Here is a 23,116-nt window from a genome sequence, read left to right as displayed (position 1 = left end):
AAGTATTATTGGAGGAACCTTGGTGAGTTGCTGCAAAACATCTTGTAGATGATGCACACTGTAGCCACGGATCCGTGGTGGTGAAGAAAGTGAACATTGAAGTTGCTGGATGGAATTTTTTGAGGAAGTGACAAAAGTGAGGGTAGAGCAGTGGATGTTGTCTGCATTGACTTTTAACAAGGTTTGTTATGGTAAGCTCATCCAGAAGATTAAGATGCATGGCATCCCATAGTGACTTGGCCGTGTGGATTCAGAATTGGCTTGCCCACGGATGGCAGAGGGTAATGGTGGAATGGTGTTTTTCAGGCTGGAGGTCCATGACTAGTGGGGTTCCACAGGGATCTGTACTTGGCACTCTGCTGTTTGTGATAAATATAAAGACGACTTGAATGAAAGTGTAAATCGGCAGGTTAGTAAGTTTGCTGATGTTACAAAGATCGGTGAAGTTGTGGATAGTGTAAAGGGTGGATAGTCAAAGGATACAGCAGGATATAGATCAGTTGTAGATATGAGCAAAGAAATGGCAGTTGGACTTTAATCTGGGTAACTGTGAGGTGATGAACTTTGGGAGATCAAATCATAGTCATTGAGTCATAGAGATGCAGAGCATAGAAACAGACCCTTTGGTCCAACCCATCCATGCCAACCAGATATCCCAACCCAATCTAGTCCCACCAGCCAGCACCCAGCCCATATCCCTCCAAACCCTTCCTATTCATATACCCATCCAAATGCCTCTTAAATGTTGCAATTGTACCAGCCTCCACCACATCCTCTGGCAGCTCATTCCACACATGTACCACCCTCTGCATGAAAAAGTTGCCCCGTAAGTCTCTTTTATATCTTTCCCCTCTCACCCTAAATCTTTGCCCTCTAGTTCTAGACCCCACCACCCCAGGGAAAAGACTTTGCCTATTTACCCTATCTATGCCCATCATAACTTTATAAACCTCTATAAGGTCACCCCTCAGCCTCTAACCCTCCAGAGAAAACAGCCCCAGCCTGTTCAGCCTATCCCTGTAGCTCAGATCCTCCAACCCTGGCAACATCCTTGTAAATCTTTTCTGAACCCTTTCAAGTTTCACAACATCTTTCCAATAGGAAGGAAACCAGAACTGCACACAATATTCCAACAGTGGCCTAACCAATGTCCTGTACAGACGCAACATGACCTCCCAACTCCTGTACTCAATACTCTGACCAATAAAGGAAAGCATATCATACGCCTTCTTCACTATCCTATCTACCTGTGTATCCACTTTCAAGGAGCTATGAACCTGCAACACTCCCTAGGACCTTACCATTCAGTGTGTAAGTCCTGCTAAGCTTTGCTTTCCCAAAATGCAGCACCTTGCATTTATCTGAATTAAACTCCACCTGCTACTTCTCAGCCCATTGGCACATCTGATCAAAATCCTGTTGTAATCTGAGGTAACCCTCTTCGCTGTCCACTACATCTCCAATTTTGGTATCTTCTGCAAACTTTCTAACTGTACCTCTTATGCTCACATCCAATCATTTATGTAAATGACAAAAAGTAGTGGACCCAGCACCAATCCTTGTGGCACTCCACTGGTCACAGGCCTCCAGTCTGAAAAACAACCCTCCACCACCACCCTTTGTCTTCTACCTTTGAGTCAGATGGCCAAATGGCTAGATTTTCCTACATTCTAACCTTGCTAACCAGTTTCCATTGAGAGACCTTGTCAAATGCCTTACTGAAGCCCATATAGATCACATCTACTGCTCTGCCCTAATCAATCCTCTTTGTTACTTCTTCAAATAAACTCCATCAAGTTTGTGAGACATGATTTCCCACGCACAAAGCCATGTTGACTATCCCGAATCAGTCCTTGCCTTTCCAAATACATGTACATCCTGTCCCTCAGAATTCCCTCCAACAACTTGCCCACCACTGACGTCAGGCTTACTGGTCTATAGTTCCCTGGCTTGTCTTTAGCAGGAGAAAGTGAGGACTGCAGATGCTGGAGACCAGGGTTGAAAAGCACCCCTATCAACGTTCCAGAGAGACCACTCCCTCCACGACTCCCTCATCAGGTCCACACCCCCCACCAACCCAACTTCCACTCCCGGCACCTTCCCCTGCAACCGCAAGAAGTGCAAAACTTGCGCCCACACCTCCCCCCAAGGCCCCAAAGGAATGACCCCTTCTCCCACCTCCAACACACCCCATCCACCTGGACACCCCATGCTGGCCTCTTACCCGCCCTCGATCTCTTCATATCCAACTGCTGCCGTGACATTGATCGCCTCAACCTGTCCACCCCTCTCACCCACTCCAACCTCTCACCCTCACAATGCGCAGCCCTCCACTCCCTCTGCTCCAACCCCAACCTCACCATCAAACCAGCAGACAAGGGAGGCGCAGTGGTAGTTTGGTGTACCGATCTTTACAGCGCTGAAGCTAGATGCCAACTCGTGGACACCTCCTCCTACTGCCCCCTTAACCATGACCCTACCTCCCACCACCAAACCATCATCTCCCCGACCATCCATAACCTCATCATCTCAGAGGATCTCCCATTCACCGCCTCCAACCTCATAGTCCCACAACCCCTCACCACCTGTTTCTACCTCCTGCCCAAAATCCACAAACCCGACTGCCCCAGCCGACACATTGTCTCAACCTGCTCCCACTCCACTGAACTCATCTCCACATACCTCGACACCGTCCTGTCCCCCTTAGTCCAAGAACTCCCCACCTAATGTTCAGGACACCACCCACACCCTCTACCTCCTCCATGATTTTCGCTTCCCCGGTCCCCAACGCCTTATCTTCACGATGGACATCCAGTCCCTATACACTTCCATCCACCATCACGAAGGCCTCAAAGCCCTCCGCTTCTTACTCTCCCGCTCACCCAACCAGTACCCTTCCACTGACACCCACCTTCGACTGACTGAACTGGTCCTCACTCTTAACAACTTCTCCTTCCAATCATCCCTCTTCCTCCAAACCAAAGGAGGAGCACCCGCATAGACCCCAGCTATGCCTGCCTCTTCAACGGATATGTGGAACAGTCCATCTTCCGCAGCTACATTGGCACCACCTCCCACCTTGTCCTCCACTACATCGATTATTGTAATGGCGCTACCTCGTGCTCCCACAAGGAGGTTGAACAGTTCACCCACTTTACTAACACCTTCCACCCCAACCTCAAATTTACGTGGACCATCTCAGACTCCTCCCCCCCCCCCCCCCCTTCCTAGACCTCTCCATTTCTATCTCGGACGACCGACTCAACACAGACATTTACTACAAACCGACCAACTCCCACAGCTACCTAGATTACACCTCCTCCCACCCTGCCCCCTGTAAAAATACCATTCCATATTCTTAATTCCTTTGCCTCCGCCGCATCTGCTCCCAGGAGGACCAATTCCAATACCGAACAATCCAAATGGCCTCCTTCTTCAAACACCGCAATTTCCCCTCTGACGTGGTTGACGATGCTCTCCACCACATCTCCTCCACTTCCTGCACCTCCACCCTTGAACCCTGCCCCTCCAATCGCCACCAGGACAGACCCCATTGGTCCTCACCTTCCACCCCACCAACCTCCAGATACACCGTATCATCCTCCGTCATTTCTGCCACCTCCAAACAGACCCCACCACCAGGGATATATTTCCCTCCCCATCCCTATCAGCGTTCTGGAGAGACTACTCCCTCTGCGGCTCCCTTGTCAGGTCCACACCCCCCACCAACACAATCTCCACTCCTGGCACCTTCCCCTGCAACCGCAAGAAGTGCAAACCTTGAACCCACACCTCCCCCCTCACCTCCCTCCAAGGCCTCAATAGATCCTTGTCTTTACCATCCTTCTTAAACAGTGGCACCACGTTAGCCAACCCCCAGTCTTCTGGCACCTCACCTGTGACTATCGATGATACAAATATCTCAGCAAGAGGCCCAGCAATCACTTCTCTAGCTTCCCACAGAGTTCTCGGGTACACCTGATCAGGTCCTGGGGATTTATCCACCTTTACCCATTTCAAGACATACTACACGGGCGGCACGGTGGCACAGTGGACGGGCGGCACGGTGGCACAGTGGTTAGCACTGCTGCCTCACAGTGCCTGTAGACCCGGGTTCAATTCCCGACTCAGGCGACTGACTGTGTGGAGTTTGCACGTTCTCCCCGTGTCTGCGTGGGTTTCCTCCGGGTGCTCCGGTTTCCTCCCACAGTCACAAAGATGTGCGGGTCAGGTGAATTGGCCATGCTAAATTGCCCATAGTGTTAGGTAAGGGGTAAATGTAGGGGTATGGGTGGGTTGCGCTTCGGCGGGTCGGTGTGGACTTGTTGGGCCGAAGGGCCTGTTTCCACACTGTAAGTCTAATCTACACCTCCTCCTCTGTAATGTGGACATTTTGCAAGATGTCGTCATCTATTTCCCTACAGTCTATATCTTACATATCTTTTTCCACAGTAAATACTGATGCAACATACTCATTTAGTATCTCCCCCATTTTCTGCAGCTCCACACAAAGGCCACCTGGCTGATCTTTGAGGGGCCCTATTCTCTCCCTCGTTACCCTTTTGTCCTTAATGTATTTATAAAAACTCTTTGGATTCTCCTTAAATCTTTTTGCCAAAGCTATCTCATGTCTCCTTTTTGCCCTCCTGATTTCCCTCTTAAGTATATTCCTACTGCCTTTATACTCTTCTAAGGATTCACTGGATCTATCCTGTCTCTACATTGCGTATGCTTCCTTCTTTTTCATAACCAAACCCTTGAATTCTTTAGTCATCCAGCATTCCCTACACCTACCAGCCTTACCTTTCACCCGGACAGGAATATACTTTCACTGGATTCTCGTTCTCTCATTTCTGAAGGCTTCCCATTTTCCAGCCGCCCCTTTACCTGCGAATATCTGCCTCCAATCAGCTTTTGAAAGTTCTTGCCTAATAACGTCAAAATTGACCTTTCTCCAATTTAGAAGTTCAACTTTTAGCTCTGGTCTATCCTTTTCCGTCACTATTTTAAACCTAATAGAATTATGGTCACTGGCCCCAAGGTGCTCCCTCACTGACACCTCAGTCACCTGTCCTGCCTTATTTCCCAAGAGTAGGTCAAGTTTTGCACCTTCTCTAGTAGGTACATCCACACACTGAATCAGAAAATTGTCTTGTACACACTAAAGAAATTCCTCTCCATCTAAACCCTTAACACTATAGCAGTTCCAGTCTATGTTTGGAAAGTTAAAATCCCCTCCCATAACTACCCTATTATTCTTCTAGATAGCTGAGCTCTCCTTACAAGTTTGTTCCTCAATTTCCCTCTGACTATTAGGGGTCTATAATACAATCCCAATCAGGTGATCATCCTTTTCTTATTTCTCAGTTCCACCCAAATAACTTCCCTGGATATATTTCCGGGAATATTCTCCCTCCCCACAGTTGTAATGCTATCCCTTATCAAAAACGTCACACCCCCTCCTCTCTTGCCTCCTTTTCTATCCTTCCTGTAGCATTTGTATTTGGAACATTAAGCTGCCAGTCCTGCCCATCCCTGAGTCATGTTTCCGTAATTGCTATGATATCCCAGTCCCATGTTTCTAACCATGCCCTGAGTTCATCTGCCTTCCCTGTTAGGCCCCTTGCATTGAAACAAATGCAGTTTAATTTATTAGTCCTACCTTGTCCCTTCCTGCCCTGACTGTTTGACTCACTTCTGTTCTCAGCTGTACCAGTCTCAGATTGATCTCTTTCCTCACAATTTCAGGAAACTTTTACAGTTAGTGGCAGGACTCTGAACAGAATTGTTGTACAGAAGGATCTTGGGTTCAAGTTCATAGCTCCTTGAAAGTAGTCAGGGTGTTAAAAAAAAGAAGTATGGCATGCTTGCCTTTATTGATCGGGGAATTGAGTACATGAGTCAGGATGTCATGTCACAGCTTTGGTTAGGCCACACTTTGAGTATTCCATTCACTTCTGATCGCCACATTACAGGAAGAATGTGGAGGCTTTGAAGTGGTTGCAGAAGAGGTTTACTAAGAATGCTGCCTGGATTAGAGGGTATTAGGTATAAGCTGAAAATGTGTTGCTGGAAAAGCGCAGCAGGTCAGGCAGCATCCAAGGAGCAGGAGAATCGACGTTTCGGGCATGAGCCCTTCTTCAGGAATAAGGACAGTGTGCCAAGCAGGCTAAGATAAAAGGTAGGGAGGAGGGACTTGGGGGAGGGGCGTTGGAAATGCGATAGGTGGAAGGAGGTTAAGGTGAGGGTGAGGAGGAGTTGAAGTGTTGAGCCACAGGGTGGTTGGGTTGGTTGGTCCAGGTGTCCCAGAAGTGTTCTATGAAATGTTCCGCAAGTAGGTGCAGGTGCCCCCCCTTACTTCCCTCCAACACCCCAAGGGATCCTTCCATATCCACCACAAATTCACCTGCACCTCCACACACATCATTTACTGCATCCGCTGCACCAGATGTGGCCTCCTCTATACTGGGGAGACAGGCCGCCTACTTGCGGAACATTTCAGTGAACACCTCTGGGACACCCGGACCAATCAACCCAACCACCCTGTGGCTCAACACTTCAACTCCCCCTCCCAGTCCGCCAAGGACATGCAGGTCCTTGGACTCCTCCATCACCAGACGATAGCAACACCATGGCTGGAGGAAGAGCGCCTCATCTTCCGCCTAGGAACCCTCCAATCACAAGGGATGAACTCAGATTTCTCCAGTTTCCTCATTTCCCCTCCCCCCACCTTGTCTCAGTCCCAACCCTCAAACTCAGCATCACCTTCCTAACCTGCAATCTTCTTCCTGACCTCTCCACCCCCACCCCCACTCCGGCCTATCACCCTCACCTTAACCTCCTTCCATCTATCGCATTTCCAATGCCCCTCCCCTAAGTCCCTCCTCCCTACCTTTTATCTTAGCCTGCTTGGCACATCCTCCTCATTCCTGAAGAAGGGCTTATGCCCAAAACATTGATTCTCCTGCTCCTTGGATGCTGCCTGACCTGCTGCGCTTTTCCAGCAACACATTTTCAACTCTGATCTCCAGCATCTGCAGTCCTCACTTTCTCCTATTAGGTATAAGAACAGGCTAGAAAAACTCTGGTTGTTTTCTCTGGAGTGGCAAACGCTGAGGGGAGATTTAATAGAAGTCAATAAAACTATGAGATACATAGATAGGATTGACGGTCAGAATCTTTTTCCCAGAGTTGAAATGTCTCATACTGGGCAGCATGCATTTAAGGTGGGAGGGGGAAAGTTCAAAGGAGATATGAGAAGCAAGGTTTTTACACAGAGAGTGGTAGGAGTCTGGAACGCACTGCTATGGGTGGTGGTTGAAACAGATACGATAGGGGCATTTTAGCGACTTTTAGATAAGCACATGAATATGCAAGAAATGGAGGGATATGGACCAAGGGCAGGAAGAAGTTTAATTTGGTGTCATGTTTGGCACAACACTGTGGGCTAAAGGGCCTGTTCCTGTGCTGTACTGTTCTATGTTCTATGTTTTATACATGCTGATTGAGCAGGCTGTTTTGTCTTGGATGATTTTGAGCTTCTTGAAATTTGTTGAAACAGCACTCATCCATCACACTCCTATCTTGTGTCTTCTAGATGGTGTTCATGTTCTGGAGAGATGCAAGGTGAATTACTCACCACAGAACACCTAGCTTACTCTTGTAGCCACAGTATTTATATGGCTGCTCCAGTTGAGTTTCTGGTCAATTAGAACCACCTCTCCCCTCCAGGATGTTGACAATAGGGAATTCATTGATGGTAGTATCACTGAATATCAAAATAAAATGGTCAGATTTTCTTTTGTTAGAGATGGTCATTTCCTGGCACTTACATTGCATGAATCTTGCATGCCACTTATCAAACCAAGCCTGAATATCATCCTGACACAAGCTTGTCCAATGTTTGAGGAGTGGTTGCTGGTGCTGAACATTGTGCAATCATCAGTGAGCATTCCTACTTCTGACTGCACAATGGAGGAAAGGTCATTGGTTCATGATGAAGCAGCTGAAGATGATTGAGTCTTGGACACTTCCTTGAGGAATGTCTGTAGTGATAACCTGGGACTGAGATGTCTGACCTCCAACAATCTCAAACACCTTCTATTGATCTTGTAGACTCCAAACCCCAGAGAGTTTTCCCGATTCCAATTTGCTCCAACGTTGTTAGGGCTTTTGCTTAGTTGTGACCGGCGACTAACCTCACTTCACTCTGAAGATCAGCTCTTTTGCTCAAGTCTCAAACAAGATTGTAATGAGATCAGGAACTGTGCAGTTCTGGTGGAACCCAAAATGAACGTCAATGAACAGATTCTTGCTGAGTAGGTGCCACTTAATTATCAATGACTCTTTCCTTCAGAAATTTATTCTCTCAGAGGGTGATCAACCTTTGTAATTTCCTAATTCGGGGAAAATAGGATTGGTCATTGAATACACTGTATATGCTCGAATATTAATCAAATTATTTTGACTACATTTTAAGGTTAAATTTATGGGCTCGACTAATTCATGGATATTACTTTTGAGGGGCTGAACTTCATGCTACCATCCAAAATGCCATATCATTAACAGAGGCCCAGCTGATTTCTAAATATACAAAGAAAGCAAACACAAGGAATTGTGGTAATTCTGCAGACCCAGAGCAGAGTGCGACAGCTGGCAGACTGACTCATAAATGTTGATCTGTTATCTGTGAAGAACTAGAGTTGACTTTTACATATGATATATGGAAAATTCCAGACTTTTTGGTCAAAAATGAGATTGACTATTACTCGAGTATAAGGGTATTGAAACCTGAGGTAGATAGATGTTTGATTGGATAGAAGTCAAGGATTGGGGGTGGAAGGGAAAGTGGAGTTGAGACCACATTCACATCAGCCTGGATCTTATTGAATTGCTGACCAAGCTAATTGGCCTACTTTTGCACCTATCTAATACATGCTCAAAACAAGTGATGGACAGCCAGTGGTACCAACCTTCCACATAAATCTTGCCAACAGCTTCTCAAAACACTCAGGAAATCTTCAGCATTTATGTCATGGCCTGATTCCTAAGGGGCTCCAAACTCAAGGAAGAACAATGTTGTTGCAAAATAACCAAGCAAACAATATTCATTTTCAATGAAAGACTGCAGTCATAGCAGCAAAGACAAACAATTAAAAATGTTCAAAAAAACAACTTAATCAAACTAACACCACCTGAGAATCTTTTATTTTCACTTTATAAGGGTTCCATCATTATAAAAGCAGCAGAAACATTGGAATTCAGTAAACACTTGGGTGGGGAAGGTGTCCCTGAAAGTGGTGTGAAAATTCAGACAGACACTCAGCATTCTTACAGGAGGCATAGTTAAGCTTCATATCGAAAAGGTCAGCCTCATTAACGTAATTGTGTAGCAATTAGGTATCATTAGGTATGATTTACAGCTGCACAGAGAGATTCCTATGGCAACACTTAAAAAGCACATTTGTTTAAAACCAAAATGTCACATTTTTGAATGAAAGGAGAACAATGTAAAAATGCTTATAATTCTGTAATGTGTTAGCAAAATTAACAGGAAGTGAATTCTGCAGGTAAGCAGGATCCCTTCTCCCCAGAAACTCTGTTTTACCCCTATGTTTAAAAGAACTGGATTCTGATTTTGAAATGCTGGCTGAGATCAAAGAAGCTGATATGGGTTCCCTTGGTAGAGAGTGCCCAGTGCAGTCATGAGAGACATGAGGAAGAGATGTGTCTCTCAGACTCCTGATACCTGCTGACTTTAACAGTAGAGAGTGTTTCTGAACTGCCAGGTCTTGTCTAATTGTAACTCAGAGGTCTAGATTTTACAAGGAGCTATCATTGGTGAGTCCGTCTCAGTTGACTGGCTACTCCTGTAGCTTTTCAGATGATATGTTTGTTTCAGGCAGGTTTTCCAACCACCATCTTGGGAATAGGTCTGGCCTTCAGGAACTATCAGTCACTCAAGTGCTGAGTCTACAGTCAATTCCAAAGAAGGTATTTGTAATAAAATGCTTTTGTAACTGTTTGTGCAAGTATGTAAATAAATCAAACTGGAATCAGCCACTTTGTTGGACACTCAATCTTTCCGAGTATGCATCAGTATTTCAGTCCGCAATGATATCTGTCTGGTAGAAGCATGGAATTAGAGATTTCATGAGCAAAATAATTTTGGTTGAAAAAGTTTCCAGCAAACGCATAAAAACTGTGAACTTATTTTTGCTGAGACATTTGCTTTAAAATGTGGTCATAAAGAAAAGGCTGTGCTCATGAGGAAACCGTGCTTCAAAGTTTGCCACGTCAACAGATACTGTGGGACAACTGGAAGGAAATAGCCATGACCAAGAGAGTTTTGGTGTATGCGTGGCACACCTAGAGATTGTTTTTCACTGCTAATAATATCCTCAATTATCCTGTTTATCCAGCTCTTAATCTGTCAGTGAGGAAAAGGACAGGGGTGATATTTCTGACTGAAGCAGGTCCAGAATTGTATGCAATGCTCCAGAGTGTTCACGTCAAGTCAAAAGATACATTGCTGTCAGACCAAGCCTGACCCATCGGAACACAGAAACATGAGAACAGCAGTAGGCCATTAAGCCAATTGAGCTAACCCCACCATTCAAGGGCAACTAAGGATGGCAACCAGCCAGTGATGCCCATATCCCACAAATGAATTTTTTAAAAATTAGACCAGCTGATAATCAGCCTCAATGCTGCTGATCTACTATAATGTAATATTTATCTGTAATCTGTTTATCTGACTGTAATGTTGACCTTTTCACTTTATTTATTATTATCAAACTTATACACTGAATCACTGTAAGGTAATGTAACTTTTTTTCTTTATTTCTCTATTTTGTATCTAAGATTTGTACCTAGGTACTTGTACCTAAGATGGCACAGTGTGGGGCAACATTGTAAACTCTTCTCTGTACTCCTGTATCTCAGTACTTGACTACATGCAACAATAAACCTAATTTTAACTTCCTGTGTTGCTTCTTTATTCCTTAATGTCATTAATCTCCAGAAATCTATTGATTTCTAACTTAGACTGCTCATCGGTTGAGCTTCCACAGCTCACTGGGGTAGAGATATCTAACAATTCTCAACCGACTGCATGAAGAAATTCCTCCCCATCTCACTTTCAATGAGATCACCATTCATTGCTGGAAACTCTATGGAATATAAACCTAGTCCCATCATTCTCTCCTCATAAGACAATCCCACCCTCCCAGCGATTCATCTGTTGACCATCCATAACACTCCATCTATGGCAAGTGAGATATGGGGACAGAACTGAACACAACTCTTAAGTCCAGTCTAATCAAGGCTCTATACAGCTGCAGGAGAAAGTGAGGACTGCAGATGCTGAAGAATGGCTCATGCCGAAACGTCAATTCTCCTACTCCTTGAATGCTGCCTGACCTGCTGCGCTTTTCCAGCAACACATTTTCAGCTCTATACAGCTGCAGCAAAGTTTGGGACAATAAACGAGGAGATAAACCAAAAAAAAACTTGTGAATTACAGACTAGTTCAATTCACCTTTTATACTTCAAAATGGAGCTCCAGAATGATCAGTACGTTCATTTCCAACAGTTACATTTCTTTTATGAGGGAAGAAACTCAGTAAAATGTGACCCAGTGAGGACATTGTAGAGTTTACTTTAGCTTTGAAAAGGCTGACTATTCATTATAGTTTTGGAGAATTCCAAAAGGGAACATTACGGAAATGAAAGCATCGCAGGAAAGAGCTTTGTATGATTTTTGAAAAGTGAGTACATTCTCAGTAAGTTGCTAATATTGCTGAAGTTATTTTTTGACGTGACTTGCCAGGCTGCAGTGTTATACAATGGACATAGCAGAATGGGACTGGAGAGAAGTCAGAATTAACAAATGCTAGTCATCTGTTGAAATGAGTAAGCCACAGCAGAGTAAGTAAAAGACACCGACAATGGCAGCTTGCAGTAGAATGACACTACATAGCCCTATCACTGATTGGGCATGATTTGTCCATTCATTAAGGCAATGTGTTCCAGCTGCAAGAGGGGTCAACTTGTCAATGAATTTTGAAGAAGATAAATGGAGAAAATATAGTTTGAGGAAATGGCAGTCACTACTTGTCACACAACAGGAGGTCAACTGAAAGAGGAGAATTATGTTCATGCACTAAACCCTGATAACACCTTGCCCAGTGTTTGTAAATGGGACACACATACGAATGAATATAAGTGTGTGACCGGTGTCATTCTGATAATTCATCTCTTGTGTTATAATTTCTTAGAGCTTGCAATTATTGGTCCAAGATTGTCTCACTCATAGCATTCTGGGTTTTCCACTTTCTCCACCTTGGGTGGTGTTGTTAGATTAACAACACCAATCTTCTGGAAAACTTCCTTAACAAAAAGTGAGAATAGAAACATTTTGGTCATACTGGAGATTCATTTCGGAGTTTCCAAAATGATTTGGACCAATCTTACTAGTTTTACCTTCTGTTAGTTTCATAAAGTTCATTCTGTCAGGTTTATGTACAGATGTACATATTTTACTGAATAAATAAAGAGTTGAAAAATGTGGTGCTGGAAAAACACAGCAGGCCAGGCCTGCTAAATATAGATACTGGTACTGTTCTATGAAGAGAGATTTGACAACTAGGATTATATTCTCTAGAGTTTTGAAGAATGAGAGGTGATAGTGTTGAAATTTACTTAAAGGGATTGCCAAGGTAGATAAAGTCTCAATCTAGAAGGCACAATTTAAAGTAAGGCGGCCCCTTAAGTCCAAGAGGAGGAGATTTGTTTTTCCTCAGATGGTCATGAACCTTTGGAATTTTCTACCACAGAAGGGATTGTTGAAGCTCAGTATTGAGTATGTTAAATAAGTTGTCCTTCAGTGATATCTTCCACTTTTAATAGAAGAACTTTTAATAGCTATGACTCATCAGTCCCAACCTGCAGATTAAGGTGACGATATTATTGCTGGACTGTTAATACAGAGAGTCAGGTAATGTTTTAGGGGCCAGGATTTGAATCCTGCCACAGCAGATGGTGAAACTTCAATTCAACAAAAATCTGGAATGATAATATGGATCAGTGTGGGCTAAAGGGCCTATCTCTATACTGTAGGACTCCAAAACTCTAAGAGTGTAATGATAACCATGAATCCATTGTCAATTGCTGTAAAATCCCATCTGGTTCCAGGGAAGGGAACTGCCAACCTCACTTGACCTGGCCTACATGTGACTCCAGACTCACAGCAATGTAGTTAACCCTTAACTGCCCTCTGGGCAATAAATGCTGGGTAAGCCAGCAATGCCCTTGTCCTGTGAATGAATGAAAAAAAGTACAATATTTACTGTTTCAGTAGTTATGCATTTTATATTTAAATTGCTACTAAAGGTAAAGATTCTTTCATGGGAGGAGATTAGCGATTCATTTTGTCAATTGGGCCTATTCAACCTCAATTAGATCACAGCTGATGCACATGTCAGATCCATGTTAATTTACTTAGTCACATATCACTTGTTTTTTTTAAAAATATTCAGTGGATGTGTTTGGTTGTGAAACCAGGAGCAAGAGAAATTGTAAATGTCTGTGTGCAGTGTATTGGATTTGGACGAACAGCTCTCTGGCTGTGTCACTGTAGGTGCAGCTGAGGACAATTGTACTGTTCAGCACCTGTGTGTGTCCATCAGGACCAGGCCCTGAATTTTCTGTTAATAGCAGCACAAAAATATATGTGGATCTAATGACCGTTATCTGACAACCCTGTAGATCAAAACCAAAATTCAAAATAACTCATCATCAGTGAACAATGCTTATAAGAAAGGATATAATTTTTTTAATTCAGTCATAGGATAAGGGCATTGCTGGTTAGATTCGTTGCCCAGAGGAAAGTTATTGCTGTGGGTCTGGAGTCACATGTAGACCAGACAAGGGTGACAGTTTTCCCCCCTAAAGAGCATTAGTGAACCAGATGGGGTTTTCCCAAGAATTGGCATTAGATTATTAATTCCAGATTTTTTTTAATTCCCCCTCCATTGAATTTAAACTCCATCATCTGCCATAGCAGGATTTAAACCTGGGTCCTCAGAACATTACCTGACTCTCTGGATTAAGAGTCCAGCAATAACACCACTAGGCCAAAACCTTCCTCTATACAGACAGCAGTCACTGGTGTGACACAGTAATCTGCCAGGCCACCATGTTGTACCTGTACAGGACACTGGTGAGGCCACTTTTCAAATACTGTGTTCTATTCTGGTCTCCCAGCTATAGGAAAGATGTTGCTAAAGTTGAAATGGTTCAAAAAAGATTTACAATGATGTTGCTGGGATTGGAGGGTTTGAGCTATAGTGAGAGGATGAATACACTGGGGCTTTTTTCGCTGGAGCATTGGAGGCTGAGGGGAGACCTTATTGAGGTCTATAAAATCATGAGAGGCATATATAGGGTGAATAGACAAGATCCTTTTCCCAGGGTAGATGAGTCCAAAACTGGAGGGCTTAAGTGAAAGGGGAAAGATTTAAAAGGGACCTAAGGGGCAACTTTTTCATGCAGAAAATGGTGTGTGTATGGAATGAGCTGCCAGAGGAAGTGGTGGAGGCTGGCACAATGACAACATTTAAAAAGCATCTGGTTGTGTACATGAATCGGAAGGGTTTAGAGGGATATGGACCAAAAGCTAGCAAGTGGGACTAGATTAGATTAGGATATCTGCTCAGCATGGACATATTGGGTGGGTGGCATGTGGAAATTTGAGATTTACAGGATCACATAGGTGTTATCAATCCTAACCAACTTTCTCTCCCTCCAATTAATATATTGCCAGCATGAAATTCTGTCCTGTCAATTTTCCAGCCTACCCCAGCAGCGCTACAACCAGCACACACTTTCCCAACCCAACCCAACCCAACCAAAAATTCATGCCCATTAAGTACAGACAACAACTCACCCTACTTAGGTAAAAACAATGACTGCAGATGCTGGAAACCAGATTCTGGATTAGTGGTGCTGGAAGAGCACAGCAGTTCAGGCGGCATCCAAAGTGCAGCAAAATCGACATTTCGGGCAAAAGCCCTTCATCAGGATGAAGCACCACTAATCCAGAACTCACCTTACTTAGTCAGTTACAGAAACAGGAGGGATTTTCTCATAGTAAAATTTCCTTCAAGATATTTCCTATTCTGTTCATTCAATTCCCAGCTTAATATTTCTAACAATGTGAATCCAACAGATCGAAGCAGTGTTAGGCTAGAATGTGAACACCTGGATCTGCCAGCAGTGAATGTTGTTGTCAGCTGTGACTGAGTTGTAGCACTCTTGCCCCTGAACCATCAGATCCTGCATTCAAGTTCCATTTCGCTGTGGAGTACATAAAACACAAAGCTGACATTACTATGGGAACACAGCACTTTTGCAGATGCTGTTATTGTAGAGACATTAAACAATGGTCCTTATCTGTTTGCTCAGGTACAAAATCCCATGGCACTATTCCAAGAAGAGCAGGAGAGTTCTTACTAGTGTCTCTCATAATTATCTGTTTATTTTCACACTGTTAAACACATCAATAATCAAAAATAGGTTGAAAATGGATAAATAGAATCATTTTGATGAAGGGTCACTGGACACGAAATGTTAACTGTGTTTTCATTTCTACAGATGCTGCCAGACCCACTGAGTGCCTCCAGCATGTTTTGTTTTGTTTTGTTGATGAATATGGTTTGTTGGTCTGTAATGCTAATAAAAAGTGGAGGATTTGATTTATAACAGACTGAAGACCTGGGAAAATATAGCTTTAACTTATCTATCGTCTTAATCTTGCATATTCATACTTGCTGCTTGACCTTGACTATTTCTATAGTAATGTTTCAACTCACTGCTTACTACACAATTCCAGGAATTTGGGACTTTAGTAATTAGAAATACTGCATGTCACAGTTCGTTCTTGTCATCACTTTAGGACAGAACATTCAAATGAGTAGAATGTAGAATATGTAACATAAATTCATAGAATCCCTACAGTCTGGAAGCAGGCCACTCAGCCCATCAAATCCACACCAACCTCTAAAGAGGTTAAGCAAGACTTCTCATGCAATGACTATGCTGTGGCTGTATTTGTGGTACTTTCTCTGAGCATAATACAAACATGTTCTATCTAACAGACAATTCAGCAATGTTGCACATGAATTTCAGTCTAGTGTAATTCCAAGTATATATACCTCGGTCCCACTTATTAGCTGATCAAATCAAACAGCATGTTCCTTCATTCATTTGTAATGGGCAGAGTATAGAATGTGCTTAACCAACCCACAATTACAAAACCCAAAGCAAAGCATTTACAATTAGATGTGATTTTGCAATTGGGCACATCTGCTGAGCAGCATTGAGTGTGCAAATAGCTCCACTAACAATAACTTAAACAAAGTAGTTGAGCTCATACTATGGCTCATTCACACATCTTAGTAGTATTTTTGCATGGATGGAGAATTGACTAATAGTTAGGAAATACAGAGTGCAGATAGGGATTCTTTTTCAAGTTGGTGACCTGTAATGAGTGGAGTCCTACAGGGATCAGTGTGTTGGGACTGCCACAGTTTACATGACATACTAATAACTCGGAGGAAGGAAGTGTATACTCTATAGCCAAATTTGCAGACAACAGTAAAATAAGTGAAAAAGTAGGTTGTGAGCGAGAGACAGTTTACAGAGAGATATTCTTGTGTTAAGTAAGTGAGAAAAAATTGGCAAATGAAGTGTAATGTGGGAAAATACAAAGTTGTTCACTTTGTAAGGGAGAACAGAAGAACAGAGTATTGTTTCAATGGAGAAAATCTGCAGAAAGCAGCAACACAAAGGCAGGTACTTTGTGAAACAGAAAGCTAGCCCACATGTGCAACAGGTAATCAGGAAGGCAAGTGGAGTTGCTGGCCCTCATTTGAATGGGTTTGGAGTATAAGAATAGGCAAGTCTTATGGCAACTGTACAAGGTGCTGGTGAGACAGTGCCTGAAGTACTGTGAGCAGTTTTAGCTCCCTGACCTAAGACAGATATCATTTCATTTGAGAAAGTTCAGAGAAGGTTCACTAGGATGATCCACGGTGTGGAGCGATTGTGTTACAAGCAAAAGCTAAACAGATTGGGACTTGAGTTGAGAGGAATGAGAGGTGATCTCATTGAAACAAAAAGGATTCTTAAAGATCTTGACAGAGTAAATGTTGAGAGGGTGTTTTTCCTTCATAGAAGAGTCTCAGACCAGAGGACATAGTCTCAGGATAAAGGGGTACCAATTTAAGACTGAGATGAGGAAGAAGGTCTTGTCTCAAAGGATTATGAGTCTTGGGAAGTCCTTGTCATGAAGAGCTGTGGAGGCAGAATCTTTGTGTATGCTTAAGGCTGAGATAGATCATTGATCAGTAAGAGAATCAAAGATTATGGGAACGGGCAGGAAAATGGAAGGGAAGAATGTGGATCAGCTACATATTGGCTGCCTCTTGAGAATACTTTCAGAGAGTGAATTCCATAAGTTTTTTTTCCCCTTTGTTTATCAAGCTAGGTCTTTCTTTGGTCTCAAACTTATCAGTAATATCAATGGGGATTATAATATTATTGTCCAAAGTTTGTGAGAAGATTTGTAGCTCGGGTGCTCGTTGTTGTGGTTCTGTTCGCCGAGCTGGGAATTTGTGTTGCAGACATTTCATCCCCGGTCTAGGTGACATCCTCAGTGCTTGGGAGCCTCCTGTGAAGCGCTTCTGTGATCTTTCCTCCAGCATTTATAGTGGTTTGAATCTGACGCTTCAGGTTGTCAGTTCCAGCCGTCAGTTGCAGCAGCAGATTCAAACCACTACAAATGCCGGAGGAAAGATCACAGAAGCGCTTCACAGGAGGCTCCCAAGCACTGAGGATGTCACCTAGACAGGGGACGAAACATCTGCAACACAAATTCCCAGCTCGGCGAACAGAACCACAACAATATTGTTGCCTCTGCGAAGTCCTCCTCACTAACATATGAGTGTTTGCGTCAAATGTGGGAGGACAGTCAAGTAGCAACCTAATATTCTTGTGGAATAATACCTTGCAGATAATGTCCCAAACATCCCCATCACTATTTTTCCAGAGGATTTCAGTTCAAACCTAGAAATTATACAAATAATATACTATAGTATTTTAAGATAATTTGTTCATACACAATCTACTCTTTGCTCTTTTCTGCTGCTTTGCATATTTCAAATCTATCACTTCATTTGGAGGATGAAAATATTACTCTTTCAATAATTTATGAGGACAAGATAGAGGAACACTACAAGGGTATGCAACAACATTTTTTGCATTACTGTACTGAAGGATAACAAAGCTGTCTTAGACACTGCACCCTTTGAAAGAAGCACACAATTTTTTTTATTATCCAGACAACATTCTTCATTCACACAATACCACCAAATAGAGATGGATTGAATTGAGTTTATTTTAATTAATTAATTAAGTTATATTAACTTAAATGAACTGGTCATCTGTCTCCAGTAACATTAGATGTGAGAGGTCATCTATTAAAATTGATTTCTGTAGGACCTAACTATCTGCAAGTTGACTGTCATGTCTGCCTGTTTAACTGTGATTTCAGTTTAGAAGTATTTTATTAATGGTGAAGCGCTTTGTGATAGCTTGGGTAAGTAAGAAAATAAACGTAAGTTATCTCTTACCTTGACCTTGTCAACATCTACCAAACACTTAGCAATCAATTGTTGTGAAATACTTCTAGCTGGACTATATTTTCAAGGTTGTGACGATAGCGAGCTACCCTCAAGCATTACTTGTGGAGTTAGCTTAGCAATTTTTTTTGCTTACATGTATTATCACTGCACCACTCGTTTTATTGTACCTCCATATGAGGGAATATCTTCTCAGAATAACTCTTTTCAAATTCCCTCATCATCTTATTCAGAAAATCCCTACAGTGTTGAAGCAGGCCATTCAGCCCATCGTGTCCACAGCAACCTCCAAAGAGCAACTCACCCAGATCCAAACCCATATTCTATCCCCATAATCCTGCATTTTCCTAATCTACCTAACTTATTCATCCCTGGACACTATGGACAATTTAGCATTGCCAATCTACCTAACCTCAACATCTATGAACTGTAGGAGGAAAACAGCGCACCTGAAGGAAACCCACACAGACACTGGAAGAATGATAAAACTCCACTCAGATAGTTGCCTGAAGGTGGAATCAAACCTAGGCACTGTGAGGCAGCAGTGCTAACCACTGCCCCATCACATGGCCCTATTGACATGTTGGATTAAGAACACTTCCAATTCTTCTAAACTCCAATGAACTAACCCAACTCTTTCTCATAGGATTACCCTACCCATCTGCATGTTGGTTAGCTCACTGAGCTAGAAGGTTCAGTTTCAGAAGTCTCGTCACCATTCCAACTGGAACTCTATCAACAAATACATTGACTTGGAAGCCATTTACCACCCCCTGAGAAAAAGAACAGGAAATGACATCACAACAGAAAATGACATCACCAACCCAAAGAAACCTAAATACATAAATAAAAGGTGGGCCATACACCAGTGCATCATCCGGAGGCTTACCGGTGATGTTACCTAACATCTGAAACCGAACCTCCCAGCTCAGCCAGCAATACTACATCCAGAACCAAAACCTGAGCTATAAATCTTCTCACAACTCGCTATTACCCTAACATCTCAGGAATGAGGAGGAGGAGTCAAAAAATGTGGCGCTGGAAAAGCACAGTAGTTCAGGTAGCATCCGAGGAGCAGGAGAATCGACATTTTGGGCATAAGCCCTTCAACAGGAATGTGTCTCATGTCAGGAATGAGACAAGTGAATCTTCTCTGAATGACTTCTAATGTAATCATCTGGTTTTTGTTTAAATAGGGAGACCAAAAATACACATAGGTGCAGTCTCAGTATGCTTTTTCTATAATTTGTCGCTACTGAGACTCAAACAGCCTTCATTGCTTGCTTTGTGGTCAGACTACCTGGTGATTTTTAGGATGCTAAGTCCTCTCAGAAGATGCTTCTTGCCAATATCTGATTTGCGAATCGTTGTCAAGATTAGAAAGGGTGCCTTCGTACTGTGGCATTTAGCCCTGTGTGACCCAGTTAAAGAAGAAAAATATCACAATGCTGGCTCCTCAGCAGCAAAGCATTCCCCAGGTGGCCATAACAGATCAGCCCATTCTATGTATGCTGACCAAAATTGAGAAAGGGGAACAATAAGGCACATGATCATACAGAGGACCATACAGAGAATTTTGAAAACTCCCTTATATTGTTTGGACAGCCCAGATCATGATTCACAGAATGCCCCAAAATCTGCAGAAGCATCATTGCTTTGTCTTCCCCTAGACTTCCGATGAAACGACTGCCGTTTGACAAGTTGAAGAAGAGAATCTGGCTCCAAAGGATCATAAATTTAGGGAAAGAAAACATCTGGACAACATTCACAGTTGCTAGGGGTGACATAGGACAGATAATTGCTTTGCTTTTTGATTTTTTTGTCTATCAGGACACCATAGCCTGATGTTATCTTGAGCCATTTTTAATTAAAGAGACGTTTGTTTAAACAAAATCCCCTTATATCACATGACACCCCTCACAACATGTCATTACCAACAACCATCACTTTAAAATGTCTGCACTAGATTAACACACAATTTCCTGTTTGACTGCAATCCTCGTGACTAATAAGCACCCATGCATCATCACATTTAAATCCAGAAAATGTAAAGTAGACATAGTTTGCTTATTCTTTCCCAACACTGTGTTTTCCCTGCAAGCCTATCATGCCTTCTAGCACATAGTCCAATACTCCAATGGATTAGCACTGAAGGGCCAGGGAGTTGAATGGTTCCTCGTACGTATCCTTTGGCTGTGACCCTTAGTTCTGGACTTCCCCAACATCGGGAAAATCAAACTCCGAATAATTAGTACTGAAGGATCAGGGAAATGAATCGCTCCTCATACTATGGAGAGGTTATGGGACTGAGATGGCCTTAAACTATAAGCAATGGGACAGTAAATATGATGTATTTCCTTGTACTTCTATGAGTTGTCCTATTATGTAACTAGGAAAAGACTTTGTTGGCTTGGTGGAGAAATGTGGGAATGAGGTGTTGGTGTTTGTTCACCTTTTCGCACTTCTGTTATAGAATTGCAATTCCTAACCACATCTATCTCTTTCAGCCTGAGCTACTGTCTGCTGACACCATCTTTACAGCTATTTCAACAACTGCTTTCCTCCTTTCTGTAATTTCTGACAGAAGGTAGATGTTGGTGCTTCTTCTTTTCATGTAACTGCTTCTCACAAGACTCCACTATTTTCTTTAAAGAGTTATGCACAATCCTGAATGCACCTCCCCAGTACGTTATGTGGCCTGCTTCTCATAGGTTTATGGAAACCAGCTGGCTCAGAGATTACAGATATTTAGGATGGCACAGATGATAGATTCTACCCTGCATATTGCACATCTACAGTCACTTTGCGGACCCAAGCATTTCAGAGGTCAACTTTCTTCGAAAACGCACTTGCCTTGGCATTTAGATGGAAAATGTTGCTTCGCATTTCCAGAATTTCTCTTCATTTCTGTTGTACCTTAAGCCCCACCCCAACCCAGAATTCAGTTAATTTAAAGTACTATTGTATAATTGCTCACTGTGTTATTAAGTAAAACTAATAGTCACAATGCATAAAATGTTTTATCACAGGGATAGCAAGATTTGATGTGGCAAGCAGTAATTTTAACGACAAGGTAAACAAATGCTGCAATGCGGTTACTACAGTAAGAATTAATCTCTCTACAAACAGAGCATAAATCTGCCTTTGGTAAACACATGACTTGTTTATTCTGAGATAATAGTTCAGGTAAGATTTTTCTAATACATGTTGGAGTTGCATCAATGCCAAAATGAAACTCTATATTAATGAGAACCAATGCTTTGACACTGGTGATGAACAGCAAAGTGCCACACATAATGATAAGATATGACCAAATAAGATTAGATTCCTTACAGTATGGAAAGAGGCCACTGAGCCCAACAAGTCCACACCAAATCTCCGAAGAGTAATGCACCCAGATGCATTCCCTTACCCTATATTTACTCCTGACTAATGCACCTAACACTAGGGGCAATTTAGCATGGCCAATTCACCTGACCCGCACATCTTTGTATTGTGGAAGGAAACCGGACAAACCCACGCAGACACAAGGAGAATGTACAAACTCCACACAGACAGTCACCCAAGGCAGGAATCAAACCCAGGTCCCTGCTGCTGTGAGGCAGCAGTGCTAACCACTGAGCCACTGAGAAATAGTGATTTCAAACAGTATCAAGAATCTCTACATTCATCCCAGAAGGTAGACAGAGCAAACTCTGAAAGACTGCACTGACTGTATTGCGCTGAAGTATGTCATAGATTACATAAGCTGTGTGTGCTTTGGCCAGTCTTTGATTTTCCTATTATTTGGCTGAAAAAATTGCACATCAGCACAGATAAGCCATCAAAAGCAATGAGGTTGTAGAGTGTAGAACGTATTAGCGTGCCCATGGAAACCAATCTTTGGGTGATCACGGCTTGGGATACATATGAAATAAAAGAAAAAGTAGGCCATTTAGCTCCTTGTTTCTATTCCACTATTCAACAAGATCATGGCTTATCAGGTTATGTTTCAAATTTCATATTCTCACCTACCCTCAATAACTTTGGATTCCACTGTTCTGAAATTGCACAATCTTCATCTCCTCAATTTCTCCTCATCTTGATCCGAAAGGACATACCTGAGTTTTTAAAAATTGCCCCCAAGTTCTGGAAAGACAAGCTGCATGGCCTCCCTGCTGCAGCATAACAACTAAAATCCTGTGTAAGCAGGCCATTCAGTCCATCAAATCAATACTGACCCTGCAAGAAATATCCCAACCAGACCCACCTTGATGTACTTTGATGGTTAATTGACCTCAGCTGCAGATCCCTAGATACCATGGGAAATTTAGCATGGCTAATCCAATTAACCTGCACATTTTTGAACTGTGGGAGGAAACCAAAGCACCCATAGGAGAATCTACAAACCCTGCACAGTCACCCAGGGTGAAATG

The sequence above is a fragment of the Hemiscyllium ocellatum genome, chromosome 14 (assembly GCF_020745735.1).
Source record: "Hemiscyllium ocellatum isolate sHemOce1 chromosome 14, sHemOce1.pat.X.cur, whole genome shotgun sequence".
Classification (NCBI taxonomy): Eukaryota; Metazoa; Chordata; class Chondrichthyes; order Orectolobiformes; family Hemiscylliidae; genus Hemiscyllium; species Hemiscyllium ocellatum.
The sequence above is the reverse complement of the archived record's forward strand: the minus strand, read 5'-3'. Positions refer to the sequence as shown.